The 21742-nt window shown below is 41.3% G+C and overlaps 1 pseudogene; it reads right to left on the minus strand.

Moving 5' to 3' along the window:
- Positions 1–18691: 18691 nt before the first annotated feature.
- On the minus strand, positions 18692–20458 carry LOC144806509 (uncharacterized; annotated as a pseudogene).
- Between the last annotated feature and the right edge of the window lie 1284 nt (positions 20459–21742).

Here is a 21742-nt window from a genome sequence, read left to right on the forward strand (position 1 = left end):
GGTTGCCATACTCCGCAGGCCGTACCATATTTATTTACTTTCTTAGCATGTTTATAATATCCCATAAAGCCTTCTCATTTAAAAAGATAGGAGGCCCAGGTCTCCTGGAGAAGAAGAATTTTAAAATTGCACGATGTTGTAGTCAGATGCTCATTTTGAGACTCTGATTGTATACTTTTTATATTCCAATAGCATATATCTAGCCTTTCTCTTCAATTAGATACCTCTTCCTGGACACCGTTAGATTGATTTTGTCAATCTTGGTTTGCTCCATGTAGGTCTGCTGTCAGCCACCCAAATTGTAGTTCCTCCACTACTTCTCTTTTATTTTCTGTAGTGAATATAGAACCTTAGCCAATAGTTTTACCAATAGGATTTTTCAGTATTGAATATACCTGCTTGTTGTCTGACCCTTTACATTGACCCGCTAATTTTGGGGGGGAATAAATGGGCTTCGATAGGTGGGTTGAAGTGGCTTTGTGATTTTTATTCCCCAGGTAAAAAAGACAATATATTCATGTAGGATTAGGTCTGCTAAGCCAGTAGAATTCCAGGATACCAATGTCGGTTCTTGGTTATCGACTTTATTGGGTAAAAATTCAATTGCTTCTATATCTTCACTTCTAATTCCTTCAAATGAGGGAATTACCTTACAATGTTTAAGGATAATAACCCTGTTTAAGATATCATGCTTGCCCTTGGACTGGTATTTTGGTTTCAAAATGAATTGTATCTCTCCTTTATGTATCCCGTTTTTACTTTCGAGTGCTTGATTTGTACCAATTTTTGTTTTGCAGATTAGGAAAATTAGTCAATACCAGGTTTTGGGATTTTCCGATTTGGTTTTCTAACTTTTGGTCCCAAGTCCTTAGTATGGTTGGTTGTTGAATCTTAATTAAACTTTCCAACATTCTTGCTTCCATCAATACCCTGCTTCTGCGGTACTTTGATTTTCCACTTATTTTCCGGTGCGCCCAAATTATCTTGATCAGTCATAGTACCTTTAATAATAGCTCTATTCTTTCCTTTTTGCAATAACTCCAGTTTTGCCATCATTTTATTTCCACCAACTTCTAGCTTGACAATTTGGTATTGGTCTTCAAGTTTTTATATTTTAGGTTGGTCTGTTAGATCATTAATGGTGTTACTTACGTCTACAATGTTATCTTCAGGCTTTTTTTATTGAACAAAGGGAAAAGTGGTTTCTTACTTCTGTAACTTTATCAGGATGGTTCTGAGTTGCTTTAATATCTTTGTTTAAGTTCTGTAATCAATTTCCTATTACTGCTTTTAGAGGAGATAAAGAAATTATAATGTTTTTAACCTTATTCCTCGCTCTCCGTTGTTTTTTCCTCTATCTTTTTGACATTTGGGGTACTGGGGATGTTACGAGAAAAGCTGATTCCTCTTCTTCTAGCTCCTCCTTCTTTTTGTCCATTAAACCATGTTATTTTGAAGGACTAAATTGTTACTTGTTATTTTTTTCTCCTACATCCTCAATCGAATAATCTTTATTTCCATTAATTTGTAAATGTTTTCTTAAATCCTTGATTATTGTATTTAATACTTCTGGAATTGTAGCTAATTTATTAATCAACGGTGCACGATTACAATCTAGATATGGTGCTACTGGTTGTGCCTGAGCCCATATTACTAGGTTCTTTAATGTGGCTAGCTTCTGGTGAATTCCCGCTACTAAAGGTGCCATGACATTGAGAAGTTGTATTTGCACCTCCATTTTATTCGATTGGTACTTTAGTGCCTCTAATGTCAGTAGCAAAATTTTGAAAAGAAGGTCCCAGATTGTCCCGGAGTCCCAATTTCCAGAGGGTAGTGTTCCTGGGACTTGTCTGCTTTCCATAGGGTGCTCTTTAATATTCTCACAAAAGGGGCTTAGTTGGTTGGCCAGACGGAGGCAAGATGGCGGCCGCTGTGGTGGCCGTGTTAGGTACTCTGTCCATGACCTCGACTGACTCCCCTGGCCAGCGTTGATTACCTGCCCAAGACTAGAGTGCTCTAGACGGATCCGACAACGTGGTATTTTTGTTCGCCTTTCTTTGGGAGACTCTGACGTCCGTAGCAGCTTTCTCCACGCTGTTTGCAGTATGCAACTCCGGCGTTAGAGCTGCAGCCTCACACTGACCTAGCGGACTTGATTGATTCCAGCTGGAGCTGAGCGAGGCGAGGAGTTCAACGTTCCGACCGCGCTGGGCTCAGCGCGGTTACTGCACAGCTGATACCTTCTTTTCACGGACTTCTGGGCTCTTGGAATTCGCGGCTGTAGCTCTGCTGGCTGGTGACTCGAGCTGTGAGGTGAGGGTCTGTAAAGGGTCCGTGGCAATTATCTGGAGTTCAGGAAGGATCTTTTCTGCTGATTAATAGCGGATAGCGTGCACTTCGGAAGAATACTGCCGGTAAGCAATGGCGCCGAAGGGAAGGGGTGGCGCAAGGAACCGAGCTGGAGTACCGGCGAATACACCTATTTTTTTTGTTTGAATATGTTTATTGCATTTTTCATCACATCACGGTGTAACAGAAATGAAGAAATGAAAATGAGAAGTTATGCCTTAATACAAATAACAGATCAGTAGCTACTGCATACAGTTACATACAGTATTCAGTATGAGTGTGAGGGCTAATATATAATCAGAATAGCAGAGCAGCATATCAATCTCGTGTACAACCGGCATACAAGCAGTAGTTAGGAAGTTACATGGGTGGTGGTAAGGCAAGTGTTGCTTCCCGGCATCTCCTCAGATTCTTGTTCAATCCGGAACATAGGGTGTGCTTTGATAAAAATCCAAAGTAGATTTGGCACATCCATAATACAATATACATTCACAGCTTTATTGCTAAACAGTCAAATTTAAAGAACAATCTGAACAAATAGATGCTAGAACCAGAGACTGGGTGGTGTATAACAGTGAGTGCATGTGTCTGCGCGGTCCGGTGAATACACCTATACAGTGCCTGAACAAGCTGCGGGACATAGCGCTAACACTAATGATGTGGATAACGCCGCTGGCGCTGGCGCTAAAACTAATGGGAATGCAACAAAAGGCAGTGTTGGAGGGACCATTGGTAAAACTGCCTTAGTTAGGGATAATGACAGTTTAGCTGATAGTGCTGCAGTGTGTTTTGAAGATGATAACACCCAGACTGGGTCTGCAGTAGCCTCGCAGATACAGGGTATCTGCCAGAGTCAGAGTAGGAGTCAGAACTTTGCAGTGCAGCAGCACCAGGATACCCCCTCAAAGCAAAAGACAGTACCAGCAATTTTCAATAAAAGGCACGGAGTAAAAGCAAAACCGATTTTGGAGTCTGAGCCTGAGCCCGAGCCTGAGCCTGTAGGCGAGGGAGAAACCACTGAAGCAGTCCCTGGTGCCCAACACGAGAACTTATTGGAAGTTGGGAGTGCTACTACTGGAGCATCTCCGGTCTTGGTTTCAGGGGATCAAGGTGGTGGGAACGAAGCTATGCTAGGGAAGGAGGGTAATGCAGCATTAATAACTGTAACTGCGATGGTGACAGCTACGGAAAACAGTGGCTTATTGCCAGGATCGAGTACTGAAGTTATTAATTTGGGCATGGAAAAGGGCACAGAGTCGGAGTATGCTGGTTCAGATGGTAAATGTTACTCTATGTCGGATTTAACGACTGTATCGGATAAGGAGCACGATTTGGATAGCCCTAGCAACTTAGGGGACTGGGGGGACTTACCTGATGATGAGGAAGGCAATGAGTTTGAGCAGTCTCTGTCCCATGATACTGTAAGAAAGACTATGTAGGCCTGTGAAGGACTGGAGCATGATCGGAGAATACCCTTGGTACAGCCTAACCTGGATGAGGATCTGGAAGAGGACTCGATCACTCTTGGCCTGATTTATAAAAGCATAATGGCACATCGCAGTGAAACAAAAGCAGAAGGCTTGCATACACAAGGGGCCATAAGGAAACGTCAGAATACAGTGCAACGGGTGGTGAAGACCTGTGCAGAAGTAACCTCCCGGTGGTGGAAGTAGAGGAGAGACTTTCCTCCGCAGAGGATAGTTTGGTTAAGCAACAGTCGGTTTTAGAGACCTTGCAAAAATCTAGAGGAGACGTGGACTGGAAGCTTACGAACATAGAGAACCGCGCACGTCGCAATAACCTGCGCGTATTAGGAATAGCTGAGACAAAAGAAGGGGCAGATCCACGTAAATTTATTGTTCAGCTGTTCAAGGAAGCTTTTCCAGAATTGAGTGTCTGAAATTGGGAAATGGAAGTGATACGGGCACATAGGTTTCCATTCGTTGTGCGTCAACGGGGGGAAAAACGGAAAGGTGATCAGAACTCTTCTCCGAGGGCGATATTAATATGTCTGAATAATTATCTGCTGCGAGAGGCGCTTTATGATATGGCTCGCCCCGGAGAGAAAACGGTGTGGCATGGGATGTGAATTCTTTATGCGCCTGGATTTCTGTCCTGCAACGGTGCACGAACGATGGTGACTCCGGAAATTAATTCCACCTTTCCAAGCGAAAGGGGCTCAAGTCTTCTTGCTTAACCCTTCTAAATTGAAGATCATTTTTAAAGGCCCAACTAGGTACTTTACATCTGGCACGGTTGCACAAGACTACCTGAAGGATTTGGACAAGAGCGACTAAAAACTAAAATAAACTATACCACATGTTGTAGAAGTCATAATTGATATATGGCAGCAGGCCTCATATTGGGTGCACTAAGTGCTACTATGGGTGGGAAGGTGTAATCACTATTTTTGTTTTTTGTCATTTACAGGTGTCATTCCTACCTCCCATGAACGTTTGTTGTTTCTCTCTTAGAGATATTGTTGGAATCTTCTGTTTTTCCTTCTCTTATTTGTTCCCTTTTGCTAATTGTGAAAATGTGAATATAGGATAACTAGGGTAAATATAAATGCAAAAGGATGTTATATGTAGGATGTATCTTGCTAAGTTATGTTAATGGCATACTATATTTCGAATTTGCAGTTGAATTGTGATTGGAACAAAGAGAGGGCAGCAGAAATTTTTGATATTTTTTTTTGTTTGTTTTTGTTTAGGGCCTGATGATTGGCTAGCAGTTTTGTTAAGGGAGATGGAGACACATGGTTATGGCAGGGGGAGTCAAATGGGGGGGGGTATTGGACAAAGCACGTCGACATCGCTGAGGACATGGTCCTTAAGCCTCATATTGGGTGGTGGGTTTGGGGGTGGGTGGGGAAGGGGGCCTTGGGTACGGGGAGGGGGTGGGGGGGCATTTGCCTTGAGGGGGGAGAAAAACAGAAAACAATACATGAGTATAGGATGGAAGTGAATCTGTGTGGTGAAGATATTATTTTTTGTCAGTCAGCACGTAGAGCTAGCCTAGTGAAATTTGATATAATTAAATGGCTGGTAGGGGTATCAGGATAGGTACATTGAATGTTAGGGGGTTGAATTCAGTAGATAAAAGACGCCGGGTAGCGCAGGAATTACGACTTCTTTATTGTGACATAATATGCCTACAGGAGACTCATTTGATAAGGTCAAAGCGCCGAATGCTTCAAGAACTGGGATTTAACCTTATTGCCTGCATTAAATATTCGGGTACGGCTAGAAAGGTGGCAATTTTGGGGAAGAGCCATATTGTCAACACAGGTAAAATTTTAGTTGATGATTTAGGTAGGTGGGCAATTGCAGAATGTGCTGTCGGTCTTGTAACATTTACGATTTGTGTTGTTTATGGGGCTAATCTTGACGAATCATCAACGTTAGAGTTTTTAAATGTGGAGTTAGCTACTTGGCCCACGCCACTGATCTTGTGCTGGGATCTAAATATAAATCTAGCCCCTAATATTCTATGTAATGTAAAGGCAAGATATAGTGGTAGGAAACCACGTGTTTTCAAGGTATTGCAGGCATTAATGATGGCAAATGGGCTGGTGGATGTCTGGGCTTTCTTAAGGGGGGTGGCTCCAGGATACACGTTTTTTCTTTTCCTTATCGTAAATTAGTCCGGCTGGACAATTTTTTCACTTATCAATCATTATTGAAACAGGATATTATCCAGGTCTATCCAAGAATCACATCCGACCTTGGGCCGGTAGTTCTTTCAATAGCTGGTATAGTAACAGCTACTAGACCAAGGGGGTTTTCCTTCGATCGCAAACTATTACTGGAACAGCAATTCACTGAATATATGAAACAATGGATTGTAACCTTCTTTAATATTTACCATGGAACTAGCAGTGTGGGCTATGTCTGGGATAGTTTTAAAGCTGCATTTAGAGGAGAAGCCCTGAGCTTTGGAAAACAGCAGGCGGTAAAAATTCAAGAGTTATATCAAGAGCTGACAAAGGCTGAGGAATCACTGGCGCAGGGCATACGGTCCAGGGCGGATATTGAGGACTTACTGACTACTGTGGAACGGGTCAAAGCAAGGTTAAACCTTAAATGGTCTCAGTAAACAGCAAAAAAGTTTTTTTTATTAAACAGCAAATTCCCTATGAGTATGGTGAGGCAAGTGGCAGATGCCTTGCCCAGAAATTAAGACTGAGGGAAGCAGCCCAACGGATAGATAACATATTAGACTTGAGTGGGAATTCTATAGATAATGAAAATGGTATACTAGAAGTGTTTAGACAATTCTATGAAGTCTTATATCAAAGAGACAAATATGATGTGGATGGGGCGACCACTCTTATCAGCCAATATTGTATGACAGATCTCCCTACAGAAGAAAGAGAAATTTTAGAAGCTCCTATTTCGTTAGAAGAATTAGAATTGGCAGTTAATGGACTGGCTAGGGGCAAGGCGGCAGGCCCAGATAAATTACCTTTGGAAATTTTATTTTAAAAAATTCTCTGTTTTAAAAACAGATCTTCTTGTGACAATGAGAATGGCTCAGAAAGGTGCTTCTCCTAGGAGTTGAAATGAAGCATCTATAGTAGTGTTTCATAAAAAAGGTAAACCTGCGAATATGCCGGGTTCTTATCGCCCTATTTCCGTTTTGAATTCGGATGGGAAAATATATTAGAAGATATTGGCTAATAGGCTGTCTGCTGTTATCACCGCACTAGTTTCTACCATACAAATACAATATTGGTTTATTCCGCATCGCGGAACGGCGGATCATGTCCACCGGGTGATTACTTTATTTGATTTTGTTAACGTTACTCGGGAGCCATTATGTTTAATTTTACTAGACGGCGAAAAGGCCTTCGACCGGGTCTCATGGTGCTTCTGGTGGAATGTTATGAGGCGGAGGGGCTTCGGGCCAGAGTTTATAACATCACTTCAGACACTTTATCACCAACATACTACCCGCATCAGCACCATGGGACTTGAGTCTGAGGTGGTTCAAATACAGAGGGGTACTAGGCAAGGATGCCCCTGTTCTCCCCTTTTATTTTCATTATATATCGAGCCGTTTTTGAGAATGCTGGAATTTAGCTCCAGGATTTGCCCTGTGGTTATACAAACTTATCAGTTTAAGGTCCTCGCCTATGCGGACGATGTCACGTCGAGTCCAACAGCAGCGATGGAGGAGATTGAATATTTAGCTGCAGAGTTCGATGCAGTTTCCAGCTATAAGTTGAATGCGGCTAAAACCCAGCTATTATGCGCTAATATGGTGCAATTTTCTGACCTGAGGGTATGCGAAGAGGCTACCTATTTGGGAATCAAGATAAGGGTTTCTACAACGGCCCTAGTCAAATCAAACTGGGAGGATCTTTTAGTGGGGGTAAGGAAACAGCTGGATCAGGCGGAATGCTTACATCTTTCTTTAGTGGGGCGATGTAGTTTATTAAAAATGATGATACTCCCGCTAATATTGTATTTTTTTAGGTGTGTCCCTTTAGAAATCCCTAAAGCAAGTTTGGCACAGCTTCAGGCGCTATGTATGCACTTTATGTGGGCTGGGGACAAGGCCCGTCGCGCCTGGCGATATATGTTTTTACCAAGAAAGTTAGGTGGATGGTCGGTACCAGATTTTGTGCTGTATTATTACGCTTGCATGATTCAAGGTATGAATGTTTTGTTAACAGGGACACCCCCCGTGAATTTGGCAGAATATCCGTCTATATATCAGATGTTGTTGGGGGTGAAGGCTAAAAATGATTTGTTCTTGTACCAAGAGTGGAGTTATTATAAACGGACAAGATTTAAGGTTTTGGCGGCTGCATATAAGACTTGGAGAACACTAAGGGGAATGTTTGGCTTGGAGAAAATTTCTTGGTACACACCATTGGCATCCTCAACATTTTTACCAATTGACTTATGGGATCGAGTGGTGTATAGATGGAGGCAAAAAGGATTAAGGGTGGTGGGTGATCTCTATAGTGATGGCTGTATGAAATATTTTGAAGAACTCCGCAAACAATACCAGCTCCCCAGGGAGAATTTTGTGAAGTATTTGCATATTAGGAATTATTTGTCGAATAATGGGGGAATTTTTCAAGCTAACCCCTTGATAGAAGATAATATGAAAGATGCAAAGATAGGAGTGTTGTATGGTCATATGTTAGGTACTAAGGTGAATGATATGAAGCAACAAAATTCTAAATGGGGGTGTAAACTGGGGAGGCAGGATATAAGTTATCGGCACAGCATTTCAAATCAATTTTTAACTTATATTACACACCTGATAAGGTCTCAAAATGGCAGGGGGATGCGATAGGGAAATGTTTCCGGTGTGGATTTCCATCTGCGGATGATCTTCATATTTTTTTGGGGTGCCCATCGTTAACATGTTTACTAACACAGGTGGAGAAATGCTTATCTGCTATTATTGGTACTCCATTACAATTAAGTGCAACGCAGATTCTACTAGGTGTAGAAATGGGGTCAGTAGCGACAGGCATATTACAGCAACATGTTAATTTAATATTTTTAGCTCCAGCTGTGTATAGGCTTACTATAGCATCCTTTTCGTTACAGCAGGAACCGCCCTCTTTTGAAATATGGAGGGCACGTTTCTTTGCAGTATACAATATGGAGCATAGCTTATATGCCCTCAAAGGGCATCGAAAAAAGAAGCTGGGTGAGCAAATCTGGGGCAGCGTTGCCTCTTATCTTGAGTCCATAATCTGATCCCCCATCTCATACTTAGTGGTCAATAATTTCTATCCTGTACAGCCTAACTTTTTTGATTGCTCCCTCGTAATTAATTGAATGTATGACTATTGGACTTAATATTTAACTTGCCTTCTATGTTATTCGAGTGTCTTATGGCTATCAATTCCTGTGTGCTGAATTTTCCTTTTTTTTTTTTTTTTGCTCTCCTTTTTCATGGTTTTGTATCGATTGTTATCAAGTGTATAAGTGATATGGTATAATGACTCACTTCCTACTAACTCATGTATTTTAATAAAAAAAAATATATTAAAAAAAAGGGGCTTAGTTGTTCTTCCTCTTTTCTATTTAACTGTGCATGTTGCGACCTGCTGTTATGATCATTATTTTGGTAGGGTGATCTCCAACACTGCAGATTGTCTGATTTCAAAATATAATCTTGCCAATTATCTTGATTTCCATTACCCTGCTTAGGACTCTCCGGTCTCTTTTTTTGTTTCATATCGTTCACAATTATATTAGTATTTATTTGAAGAGATTTTGATAAGTTACTGGTTCCAATAGTTTTATGCCGATCAACTCCTATAATGGGGCTACATTGATATACCTGGTTTGTTTGAGTTAAGGGCATAGGTTCCACTCCAGAGTTTACATTTTTAATTTTTACTGATACTTCAATTGGAAGGGGTGCATCCAATGACTATAACTGTTGAGCAACTCCTGACAATAATTCAGATGAACTGAAGTCCCCAGGTTGTAAATGTGAGGTTAAAGGGACAGTTAACAGTTCCAAATCAGTTATTTGCCCTCATTGATTGGCTGATTCTTCCTTTATTTTAGGTATTTGATCCCCTCATATTGGTCAGGCGCACCTAATCCTTGATTTGATCTTGGTATTCTTGCCTCACTCAGCGGTTTAATTGGAGTTTGTAGTTTACATGAATCTGGTTGTATAGTTAACATGGCTCCCATTGGGTCCTTTGTGAATTCAAACTTATTTGGAGTATTCTTTGGTTTCCCAAATATACGTATCATTGGGGATATTAACAACTGATTTTTCCCGGATAGTTTTACTTCCATTTTGAGAATGATGAGGGTTGAAGTTGTTTTTTTCACACTTAATGAGGGGGAAAAGGTGGCCTCTCCTTGCCTGATTGCATAGTTCCCCTAACCTCTTACAGGGTACAAACTCCTTTCAAATACCTTAGGTCTGGGTGCATTTTGGAAGGGAGCTTCACCTGAAAGGGCTCAATGGGCTCTTAATTTCCCTACAGTAATTCAGATCAATCCACAAGAGCCCTTCTGGAAGTCTGCACCAAATCCACGCTGATGCGTTATACTGACTGGACGAGACGGGCTCAGCAGATGAGATCACAGGCTGCACCCGAACCTAGTCGGGCCACCTCTGCGGTCCACACATGCTCTCGCTCAGAAGCCATCAACTGTCGGTGGCCGCTCTCTTCCTTGCTTTCTGTGATCCCAACAAATCAGCTCCAAGTACCAGACCCAGGCTTTAGACCAAAATCCAACCAAGCACAGGTGAGGGCAGTCAAAGAAATGGCAAGCTGTGAGGAAAATTAAACAACTAAAATGAATTCCTCACCGTATCCGCTCGCTCGGGTTGCTCACTCGAGTTGCTCCTGCTAGCAAGTCCGCCTCTTTCTCCTCTTCATGCGGCTCTAGATGCCGAAGCCAGCAGGTTCTAGCTTGCAAGCGTGCAATGCAGAGCGTGGAACCCGCATCGTCAATCAATGAACGGCAGCGGCGGCTGCGGAGTACAGAAATGACGGGAATGGCTATTCTGAGAACTCCTACAAATATCTCCTGCGGAGCCTCAACACGCCGCCAAACTACACTCTATGCTGCTTGCCGCTGCCTGCTGCTCCTCCTGCCGCTATCTTCACCGCTTCGCTGCCTCTCTGTCTTTCTGGGTCACAGCCATGCTCCCGCTGCTCTTTGCCGAGACAGAGAACCGCTGACTCGTCAAATGGAACTGGAACTAAGTGCAAGCAGTACAAGCTTTCCTCCCTCGTCCAATTTTATATAATCAAATATTGAAAAGGGTTCACAATTTTCTGTTTTGCTTCTTTATTCGAACATAATTTATTTATTTTTATTTATTAATTTTAATATTATTTAATTTTGTTAAATCTATTGCAGACCTCCTGAGTAGGCCTCGCAGACCCCATGGGGTCCTCCGACCTCAGGTTAAGAACCACTGTATCAGAGAACTAATTAGGGAGGGACAATACATATAAAAGAGAGTCAAACCACTATCCACAAAATTAAAGATAGATGTCTAAGTGTATTTAATTAAATTAGGACTTTCCATCATTTATAATGAGAACACCGGGATTATCTTGCAAGACTGGAGACTACCATTGTGCTATTTTAAAGCCGCTTAATCACAGAAAAAGAATGAACAAGGGGTTTGCAAAGGAAAGTTTTGAACGTGGAAGCTGAAACCAATTAGCAGCTCTCAGAATGTTCTGTTGTTGCAAACGTTTAGGAAGCCACTGAACCCCTAGAGGAATGACCTCATGAAACAGGTTCTATCAAGTCTAGATTGTTTCATGTGTCGTGTAGTACCTAGGAATCCCAAGGACCTCTGTGCGTTTTGGACGACCTAAACTGAGGGCTTGGTGTCCCAACCGCTTTTGAACACCCCCACAGGATATGTCAGCCAATAGAGGAGCTAACTCTACAGTGCCACTACCAACCCCCAACAGTGGTGCATGGTAGTCTTTGGCACCCACTGAACATGACAACCCTGATTCCTCGGAGATCGTGGTAAGCAGTACAATACATTTCACCCAGACACTCTTGCTTGCTTTCTCTCAGAAAGTACACAGGATGGCGTTTACAACTTTTCAATAAGAATCTATTGGTCCAGTGTCAGCCTCGTTTAAAACATATGTGCTGCAACAATCAGGAGACAGAAGCATACGAAAGAGATTGCTATATAGTAAATCGTAGATACATTTCTACCATAGTGCTAATGAGATGAACATAAGCAGTTCAGATAAAAATAGTAGTACTTGAATATTCCTAAAATGTGCGCCCTAAGTAGTTTGCCTAGATGTACCTAGCCTAGCCTGGATGTGTAGGTGTAAACATATTTGCGAATCTCTAAATGTATCTGTAACCATGAAACCTCTAGGGATGAATCAGCCACCTCACCTGATGGATGCGAATGAAGGACCCCGTCTCTGCCTCGAGGATGACAGCCCGCAAGGCCTGTCAGACCGATGAGGGTCGAAGATGTAGCATGCAGGATCCCATGTCAGCTTGAAAGGAATTGTCCTCTGATTTGTATTCCATTTTTAATAGTCAAATTACGGGATGCTTCCCCACAGGTTTCCCATCAACAAAGTGTGGTGTATACAATGGTCAATCTACTTGTGTTCACTATTCTGTAAGACTTATATGAAGACGCTAGGTAGTTTAATATATTTGCTACAATAGTGACAGCAGCCAGCAGATAATAGATAGGATCCCAGCCGGCTCAGCAGTCGGCAATAAACAGATAGGATCTCGGGTATGTCACCTAGTTGGTTCCCCTCCAGACCGGAGGGGAACCAACTAGGTGAAATACCGTGAGGAGAACTCCCGCCAAAATTTGGAATACGAGAACCCTCATCCTCACCAAGACCCTGGGGCACAATTTTGCTGCCTTATAAATACTACATAATAATGCTTGATTGTATGTATTGACGCATGCCTATTAGTTGCAGCGCACTTTCATTTTTCATTTCCTTTGATTACCTGAATCTAGGTAATTTAGGAGCGGCATACACAGGGCTGGTCCCGGTGTGGTCCTGACGAAGAACTCTGGGGAATGCTCAAAACATGTTGACGTATACTAGGGATTCCTAACCCATTATAGCTAGGTTTTTCCAATATCTTACCCCGTTTTCAGACATACCAACTAGGAGCAAGAATAACATATTTTCTCCCACTAGTTCGGTATTTTTAACTCGCCTCTGTCCACTCCACTACACTTTTGCACCACAAATAGTCTTCACTAAAGTGCTCCTACGTAATTCCGCAAGTCACAGCATGTCTCAGTTCGTAGAGGACTAAGATGGCCCCTATGATGAAGTATGTCACCAAGGGGAAACCCAGGTGAGTGAGGGGACTCAAGAAAGAACGTTTTCTTTCCTGCTGATTTTCTGACTCACATTGAGTGAGAATCTCTTCCACCTTTGGCTAGGTTCTTCACCCGGTATCTCGGGTTTTCAGGTTTACCATTGCATTAGGAGGGTGGACCTAGCATATACCTCTATCTCCCCCTTATTGTTCTGATTCAAAGAAGAGAAGAGCCTGCCATGGGTGTATAACTGTCAGTCGACTGCAGTGTTAGGGGAATTGAAGATGAGAGAGCCTTAATTGAGAGAGACTGTTGCACAAAGAAAATGAGACCGCAACAAAAGAAAAAGTGCCAGGAAAGTAGCAGTGAAACAGAGGAAACAGGAGCTGAGATAGCTGTAACTATGAGACACAGTTGTGCAAAGAAGAAAACGCTGCTCAGAGTTGTTGACCAGGGAAGACAGCAGTTGACAGAAAAATAACTGGATTGAAACTGTATTTATTGAGAGAGACTGCTGTACAGACGAATAAAAGTATCTTCCCAGATCAGCAGTTTAAGAATTTCCCCACAACAGTTGTAATGCCTTTGTGATTACAATTCATGCACTGCTTGAAAGATTGCTTAACTTAATTCAAAGAGAGCAGGCTAGGCAGTGAGCCTCTGTTCCTCTTTGTGGTCATAGCACCTTACTACACTTTGCACTGAAATATTTACAACAGTAAAACGTAAGTCGATCAACTGGGCTGCCCGCTCGTTTTTTTAACACTGGTGTTCCTTATCTTTTTATTTTTTTTTTAAATCTAAATTGTACTGTAAAGAAATAGGTGCTTTGCATTACTAATGTGGCTCCTCGGAGTAGTGTTGCAGATTTGGCTATCATTTGTTTTGGTATAAAGCAATTTAGGACTCCTCCTTCTAGGACCTCCTTTCTGGCAACCCTCAGAATTTTCCAAGCTGATGCTAGCCCATCCTCTTCTCATTTTTTGACTTTTGATATAGTTGGAAATGTACCCCCTTACATCATGACTTAGGCACATCGTCACTTCAGTCCAGTGCAGAATCCCATTCCTAGACGAACTTAGCTCTGCAACCCAGACGGCCTAAAATATAATGTGGCGCTGTCTGCATCAAGCCTGGTATCCTCCGTTAAGTGGGAGAAGCAGAGAAATGAGCAGGAAGAAGGAATGGGCTGAATGCAGATTTAAAGCCTATCTGTTTGTACGTCAATATTGGGAGAAAATGTGTACCAGAGAGGGAATCATACATGTATTTGTGAAAAACACACTCATCCAATGTTTTTTTGGCGCTGTATTACAAATGCACAGTACCCAACTCAGTGGTATACATACTTTGGTCACTTTTATTTTCCTTAGGGCTCTTATTTTTAATAACAGCTTAGATTTACTTCTGCTCCCATTCAGAAATCCTGGTATTGCTAACAGTTTATTGAGTATTCGGTTTATGTGATTGGTGTTTACGAAGTGCTGGTAGTAACTACTGCTGCATGCCTGCCGGATAGGAACTGTAATTATTAATAGCAATTTGGAGAAATCACATATGTGTGTAAAAGAACAGGAGATCAGCTTTCAAAGGTGCACGCAAAGAAGAATGCAATATCTTAAATTTTTCAACAAAGTTGGTTTATTCAATTTACTTTAACAATGTAAGAAGGGAAATGTCACTCCTAAAGGTGGAGAACAGCATGTCTGAGATGAAGATTATTTTATGGCAGTAATTTTGAACCACGCTTACTTTTTTCCAGCTTGGTATTTCTCTACCTCCCGAATTAAATTAAGTTGAACATCTCACTATTATAAGCCGGGGCTTTTGCAGTAGTAACAGCTTTTAAATACAAGCATGTAAATAAAACAGCTTGTGCTTTTAATATAAAAATGGTGGTACCCGCACAAACAAGTTCCTTATTTTCATAATTGCAGGGTGTGTAAATCTGGTGTCTGCTATCGAAGTTTCAAAAACAGTTTTGTTACAATTTTTTCTTCTGAGAATGGTGATAGTGGGGCTGGCGAGTTACACCTGTTCAAAGCTTGTTCAAATCGAGAGTCAGAAAGAAAAATATCACCCTTAGTCTACTTTCATTAGCAAGCCATCAAGAGTGTTTCTCCTGCCAGCAGGAGATTCCTTTGTTTTGCAAGCCCCTTAAGGCCCCTGCGCGGTGAAAATGACATTGCGCGTGGCCGCACAGGCACGCAGCTTAGAGGGAACATAGAACCCAGGTAGAAGGTGGATACTATGATGCCGCAGTTGGGGGAAAACCAATAGGACCCCAGGAATAACTTGGACACTATGACGCCACAGTCGGCAGCAAGCGTACAGAGACACAATGGTTTTACAAATGTCATTATGCAGCCGAAGAAGGCTGCACACTACCTCTACATATAATCTGATTCAATAGCACAGCCTCGGAGGGTGGCACACTGGTTTTACACAACACCTGACACAATGTTTCAAACTTTCAACCAAGGTCTCCAAGGAAGAATCTCCCCTTTCAACTGTTTTACAAATTTGGAGAAACTGTTCAAATAAGGCTCTTTAATGAAACAACAGGTATCCTTGAAGGATACATTGGTGGAAGAGGTTATCCCAGAAGGACTAAAGCAGGCAAAGAAGAGGCTAAGAGTCATAGAGACTCCTGATCCCTAATGCATGAGTAAGAGAAGAAAGCATTGCCGTGGTTCTCATGTATAATCCATCAGCAAATTGATTTAAACAGATAAAGATAATAATATAAAGATAAATTGGAGAATTTTGGAGGTTGGAGAGAAGAAGCTATCACTGTACCCATCAGTTTGAACAGAGGTCAGAACCTCAGGAACCCTCACAACAATGACCGACATACCTGGGGCCGTTGGAGTACGTACATCAGACATCCGCCGTACTAATGGTAGGAATTCTGACCTACTTGTTTCTCTTCTGGAACACTATGAAAAGACTGTCAGTCTCAAACAGAAAAAATCTAGGAAAAATGACCTAGACTCCCTTGTAGAAAGCTCTCAGTGTATCAAGTACATTATTTATTGTTTTTACAAAAAGAAAACTCTAACTTTAGGAGTAAAACAAAAAAGTCTGTTGGGCAACTGTGTGAAAAATGGCAGCAACTCAGCAAATTGTAGGTGGTTTTAGAGGACCTCCTGTTGCTCCTCTGAAGACACAGGGATAGCCAGGTTGGTGGAGATCGCTAAATATGGTGGATCGTAGTCTAACGGGGTAGTGGAAGTTGTTATGCCTGCTCCTCTGGCAGACCGTGGACCACCTGTCAAACTATAAATGAGCGGGACAGTCTTCAAATGCAACTCAAAATAGAAAAATCACTAAAGAAAGACGGGCTGGATTCAGGGCACTCTATCAAAAATGCAACAAAGCGTTATACCAGCCATACCAATCGTCCACCCACCAGCCCGGTTTAGAGTTAGACGGATTGTCAGCCTTTCATTAGAAATCCCATTGGTCTGTCGATGAAAAACTTCTTCCGAAGTAGAAAGGGCTCTTGAAGAAAACCCATCAGACATTATTAGATAAAGCAGCACTAAGTAAGAACCTTAAAAAAAAAGACAATATTGCATTTGACAAACTCATATTTAAATCCCTTCTATGGATGCCAGGATACAGACATATTTTTAGGTTTCCTAAACAAATCGGGTATGGATTAGATATAAACGACTGAATTATGTTCCCAAAAAAGGAGCGAAGCCCAGATCTCGGTATTACAGGTAGCACTTCTCTCTTCATTAACACAGAAGGAGAGGTAGTACCATCTGAAGCAAAAAAAAAAACTCGCACTCTGAGAGAAGGCATACTGGCGAGAATAGTCCCCTATGATTCCACCTGCGCCAGACTCCCTACTGAAAGCAGTCATGCTTTCGAGATTTGACCCATCTATTGCCAAATAAACTAGACTCCTTGCTGACATCACAAATTATCTTTATAGTTTAGGGAATAAATCACATTTAAGATCTCCTATACAATCAGCAGTCAAATACCATGAATTCAAATAAATTTGTTGTTTTATTACATATCTAAAAACATGCATTTCATATTAATATGTAAAATCTAGCCATCATTGTGTACATTTCATAAACTCATGAGTGTTCTTGCTGTATCATAACTTTGTTCATGTTAATGTTAAAGTAAATTGAGTTAGATCTCGGTATATATGTCTATAGTGTGGTTTTTAAAGGCTCTTGGATGTCCATACATAGGTGGTGTTTGGATGTTTGGTTATGTATCATTAATACAGATTTCCAAAGTATTGTTGCTGATAACGGGAAAGTAAAGTGAGTTTGGCCCTGGAGCAAACCCCTGTAGTGTGTTGTGTATAAAGATGGGTGTGCTGAAGAGCAGTCTCGTTCCTGTTCCTGACTGGCTGTGTGGTGGTGTAGTGATGATGATGATGATGGTCGGCAGCAGGAAGAATATCCTAGACGCAACAATTTGTTAAAATGAACTCGGTGGAAAGCATTTGTTTCTACTATCTTTGGCTACTTAAGATGTATCCTTTCTTCTGATGTGCATATTATATCTTATATTCCTCTAGGCAAGGCTGGGCTATAAGAACACTGTTTATTTGACAGCTACAGCAACACAAAAGCACCTTACAGATGATTCAGAATGCTATTATTTGTAGTCGGCGGACGTCCCAACTGCATCACAAAGTTTCTCTGCTTGCTCACGAGGCAGCACATACTTTTTATGTCCATTCATTCACCGGCAGTTTATAAAACAAGAGTATCTTTTTACTTGTAAAAACAAACCTGAATATCATTTGTATAAAAAAATCTGTATCTTTTGTGTTCCTTTACTTCTAAATCCAGATTTATTTTCCAGTGCCAAGGTTCAAGAGATGTAAAGTAGGGTGTCGGTAGTTCAGGACTGTAAGAGCTGGAATTCTTTACTGCTCAAGATTCTTTACTCATCTGTCAAGCTTTCAGAAACGTATTATGAACTAAACTTTTTGTCAGCTCCCTCTGCGATCAATACTTTTGCCATCATGCACGTATTCTGTCCTTTCACCAGTTAGGAGTTGGTTGGTTGATTCTCTGTAAATAAGAAAGGTCTAAAATATATTCATATACAATTAATCTGGCCGAGAATCATTTACACTCAGTGGTGAGCCAGCAAATTTCCCAAGGGTCCAGCTTGATATTGGACACCTCTGGGGAAGTGCCACTATGGTGGGTGCATTAACAGATGCATGTGACGAGTGAAATGAGCATCAAGTCTCCCAAGTCAGTGCTTTGGAGGTAAATGTTGTGCACTGCAAGCATTAACTCTCAGTTACAGGTCACAATTTTCTACTTTGACTTCTTGTGCCTTTGGATGTTGTTCTCTAGCAGCTGTCATTGAACCAGTTATTGCACAAAATGACCAAACACCAAAATCAAGTAGAAATATTCTCCAGTATGTGCTTGTTAAACTTATTTATCTGTGTTGTGTTTATAGATTTTACCACTGTAGTCAGCTAAAAATTCTTCCAACAACACTTCCAAATCCACTACAATGGTATGGTTTCTCAACTGTTTGTGTCTGTGTGGTGCACTTGAATGACATTTCCCCTAAGTGGATTCGCTGGAGATTTCTTAATGTTGTAGGGGCACTAAAACTACTTCCTCATTCACTACACTGGTAGGGTTTTCACCAGTGTGTGTATGCTGATGGTTTCTTAATGCTGAGTAACTACTAAAACTACTTCCACAATCACTGCAGAGGTAGGGGTTTATCACCTGTGTGTGTTCGTTGATGTCCTTGTATTTCTGATATTTGACTACAGCCCTTAACACAATCACTGCACTTGAACGTTTTTTCCTCCGTGTGTGTTCGCTGATTATGCCTTAATTTAGAGGAACAACTAAAACTATTTCCACATTCATTGCAATCAGATTGTTTTTTCCCTTCTTGTGTTCGCTGAGGTCTCTGCAGAATTTGATAACAGACTAATGCTCTTCATACATTCACGACACTGTAATGGCTTTTCCCCTGTCTGTGTTCGCTGATGACTTCTGAGATTTGAGGAATCACTAACACTACTTCCACATTCATTGCAATGGTATGGTTTTTCCCCAGTGTGTGCTCGAATATGTTTTTGTAGCTCTGATGACCCACTACAGATCTTTACACATTCACTGCACTGGAATGGCTTTTCCCCTGTGTATGTTCACTGATGACTCGTGAGATTTGAGGAATCACTAAAACTACTTCCACAATCATTGCAATAGTATGGTTTTTCCCCAGTGTGTGTTCATTTATGTTTTTGTAGGCCAATAACCTACTGAAGCCCTTCACACATTCATTGCAATGGTATGGTTTTTCCCCAGTGTGTGTTCGCTGATGTCTTTGGAGTTGTGATAAATGACTGAAGCGCTTCACACATTCAGTGCAATGGTACAGTTTTTCCACAGTGTGTGTTTGCTGATGTCTTTGGAGGTGTGATAACCGACTGAAGCTCTTCACACATTTACGGCTCCTTAATGACTTTTCCCCTGTGTGTTCGCTGATGAATCCTGAGAGTTGACGAATCACTAAAACTACTTCCACATTCACTGCAATGGTATGGTTTTTCCCCTGTATGTGTTCGCTGATGTCTTTGTAGGTGTGATAACCGACAGAAGCTCTTCACACATTCAGTGCAATGGTATGGTTTTTCCCCAGTGTGTGTTCGCTGATGTCTTTGGAGTTGTGATAAATGACCAAAGCTGTTCACACATTCAGTGCAATGGTACGGTTTTTCCCCAGTGTGTGTTTGCTGATGGCTTTGGAGGTGTGATAACCGACTGAAGCTCTTCACACATTCACTACAATGATATGGCTTTTCTCCTGTGTGTGTTTGTTGATGTCTTTGAAGAATTGATAACTGACTGAATGCCTTCACACATTCACTGCAATGGTATGGTTTTTCCCCTGTGTGTGTTCGCTGATGAACTTGGAGTTGTGATAACTGACTGAAGCTCTTCACACATTCACTACAATGATATGGCTTTTCTCCTGTGTGTGTTTGTTGATGTCTTTTAAGATGTGATAACTGACTGAATGCCTTCACACATTCAGTGCAATGGTACGGTTTTTCCCCCATGTGTGTTCGCTGGTGATCTTTTAGGAGTGCTAACTGACTAAAGCTCTTCACACATTCATTGCAATTGCACGTTGTTTTTCCGGTGTGTGGTTGCTGATGGCTCTTTAGTAGTGATGATAAACTAAAGCTCTTGCTGCTTGTGTATGTTTTTTTTTTCTTGGTTAGTGTCTCTGGGTCGGGTTTATATTTGTCTACATCCCATGACTGTGTTTCCTGAGGAGATAGCATGGTTGATAAAGCACTTATGTTATTCTCACATTCCCTGTATGTATGTGGTATTTTGGATGGTTGATTTTAGATTTCTCAATGAAATACAAGACTCACCAACTACATATATTATAATTGTGGCAAGTAAAGCTTCTTTATAGGTGGTTATGTCTTTAGATTGCGGATTGGTTTTGCATGTTTATGAGTGAAGATCAGTCTTCCCTCTGGTCGAAGCAAATTGGGACAGCCTGTTGTAGATCAGAGACCCTCTCTTTCCTTTACCCTTCAGTTGTCTGGCTCCACTCCCTTGTGCTTTTCTCTTTTTCCTGTGGTTTGGCCAGAAAGAGTTTACAATACACCTAGCGTGCTGAATGGTTGTCTGCCATCATTACAGGAAGCAGAGCAATGCTGTATCCACCTCATACCAAACACATTATCAAAGCTGGTGGTGGAGGCCTGTTAATACAGGATGTGGTTTGTCAGTGTTGTTGCCTTAACTTTCTAGAGGTCATTTCTTAGTCCTGTTGCGTGGAGGTGCACAGCTCAGACTCTTACATCCACAGCGTTGCTCTTGACTGCCTCTTCCAGGATCTATCAGTTTATGTTCATGTTCCTCAGTCTTTATGCAGATCTTTTCCTAAATATTGGAGCTCTTTTTTTTCTAACCACTTTTTTTCAGATTTGCACCATTACTGTCATTATTCACGATCATTTGTGCATTCAAGGCTGGTTTCCTATTGGATGTAAAGAGATTTAAAATCACTACATGGAAATGTAAGAGAATGTGAATACACAATATTTTACTAGTTGTTAAAGACATCTCGTCATGACCATTTATGAAAGTTACCAAGAGATATTTCACCATACACAGATTTTTAACTAAATGCTCTATTGAACATGTCTCATTTTACTTAATTCATCAAAGGAGGTGATTTTCCGGTGTTCACACAGTAACTTAGTACAGAAAGAGCACATATGGAGTGCCCACTTGCTAAAGGTACAGCTTTACGAAGACGCACATGGCTAAGATTTCATTTAAAGAAGAAGGGATTGTGTAACAAGAGATGGATCAGAATGTACTGCTGTCACTTCAGTTTCAGGAATTGCATAACAGCAGTAACCCTTTCAAGACTACATGACAAAGAAAACTCTTCAGGAAGTATATAATAAATGTAATGTTTCAGGAAGTATATAATAAAGGTAACGCTCTAGGAAGTATATAATAAAGGTAACGCTCTAGGAAGTAAATAATAAAAGTAACGCTCCTGGAAGTATATAATAAATGTAACGCTCCAGGAAGTATAT

This window comes from Lissotriton helveticus (genome assembly GCF_964261635.1).
Source record: "Lissotriton helveticus chromosome 1_1 unlocalized genomic scaffold, aLisHel1.1 SUPER_1_unloc_8, whole genome shotgun sequence".
Classification (NCBI taxonomy): domain Eukaryota; kingdom Metazoa; phylum Chordata; class Amphibia; order Caudata; family Salamandridae; genus Lissotriton; species Lissotriton helveticus.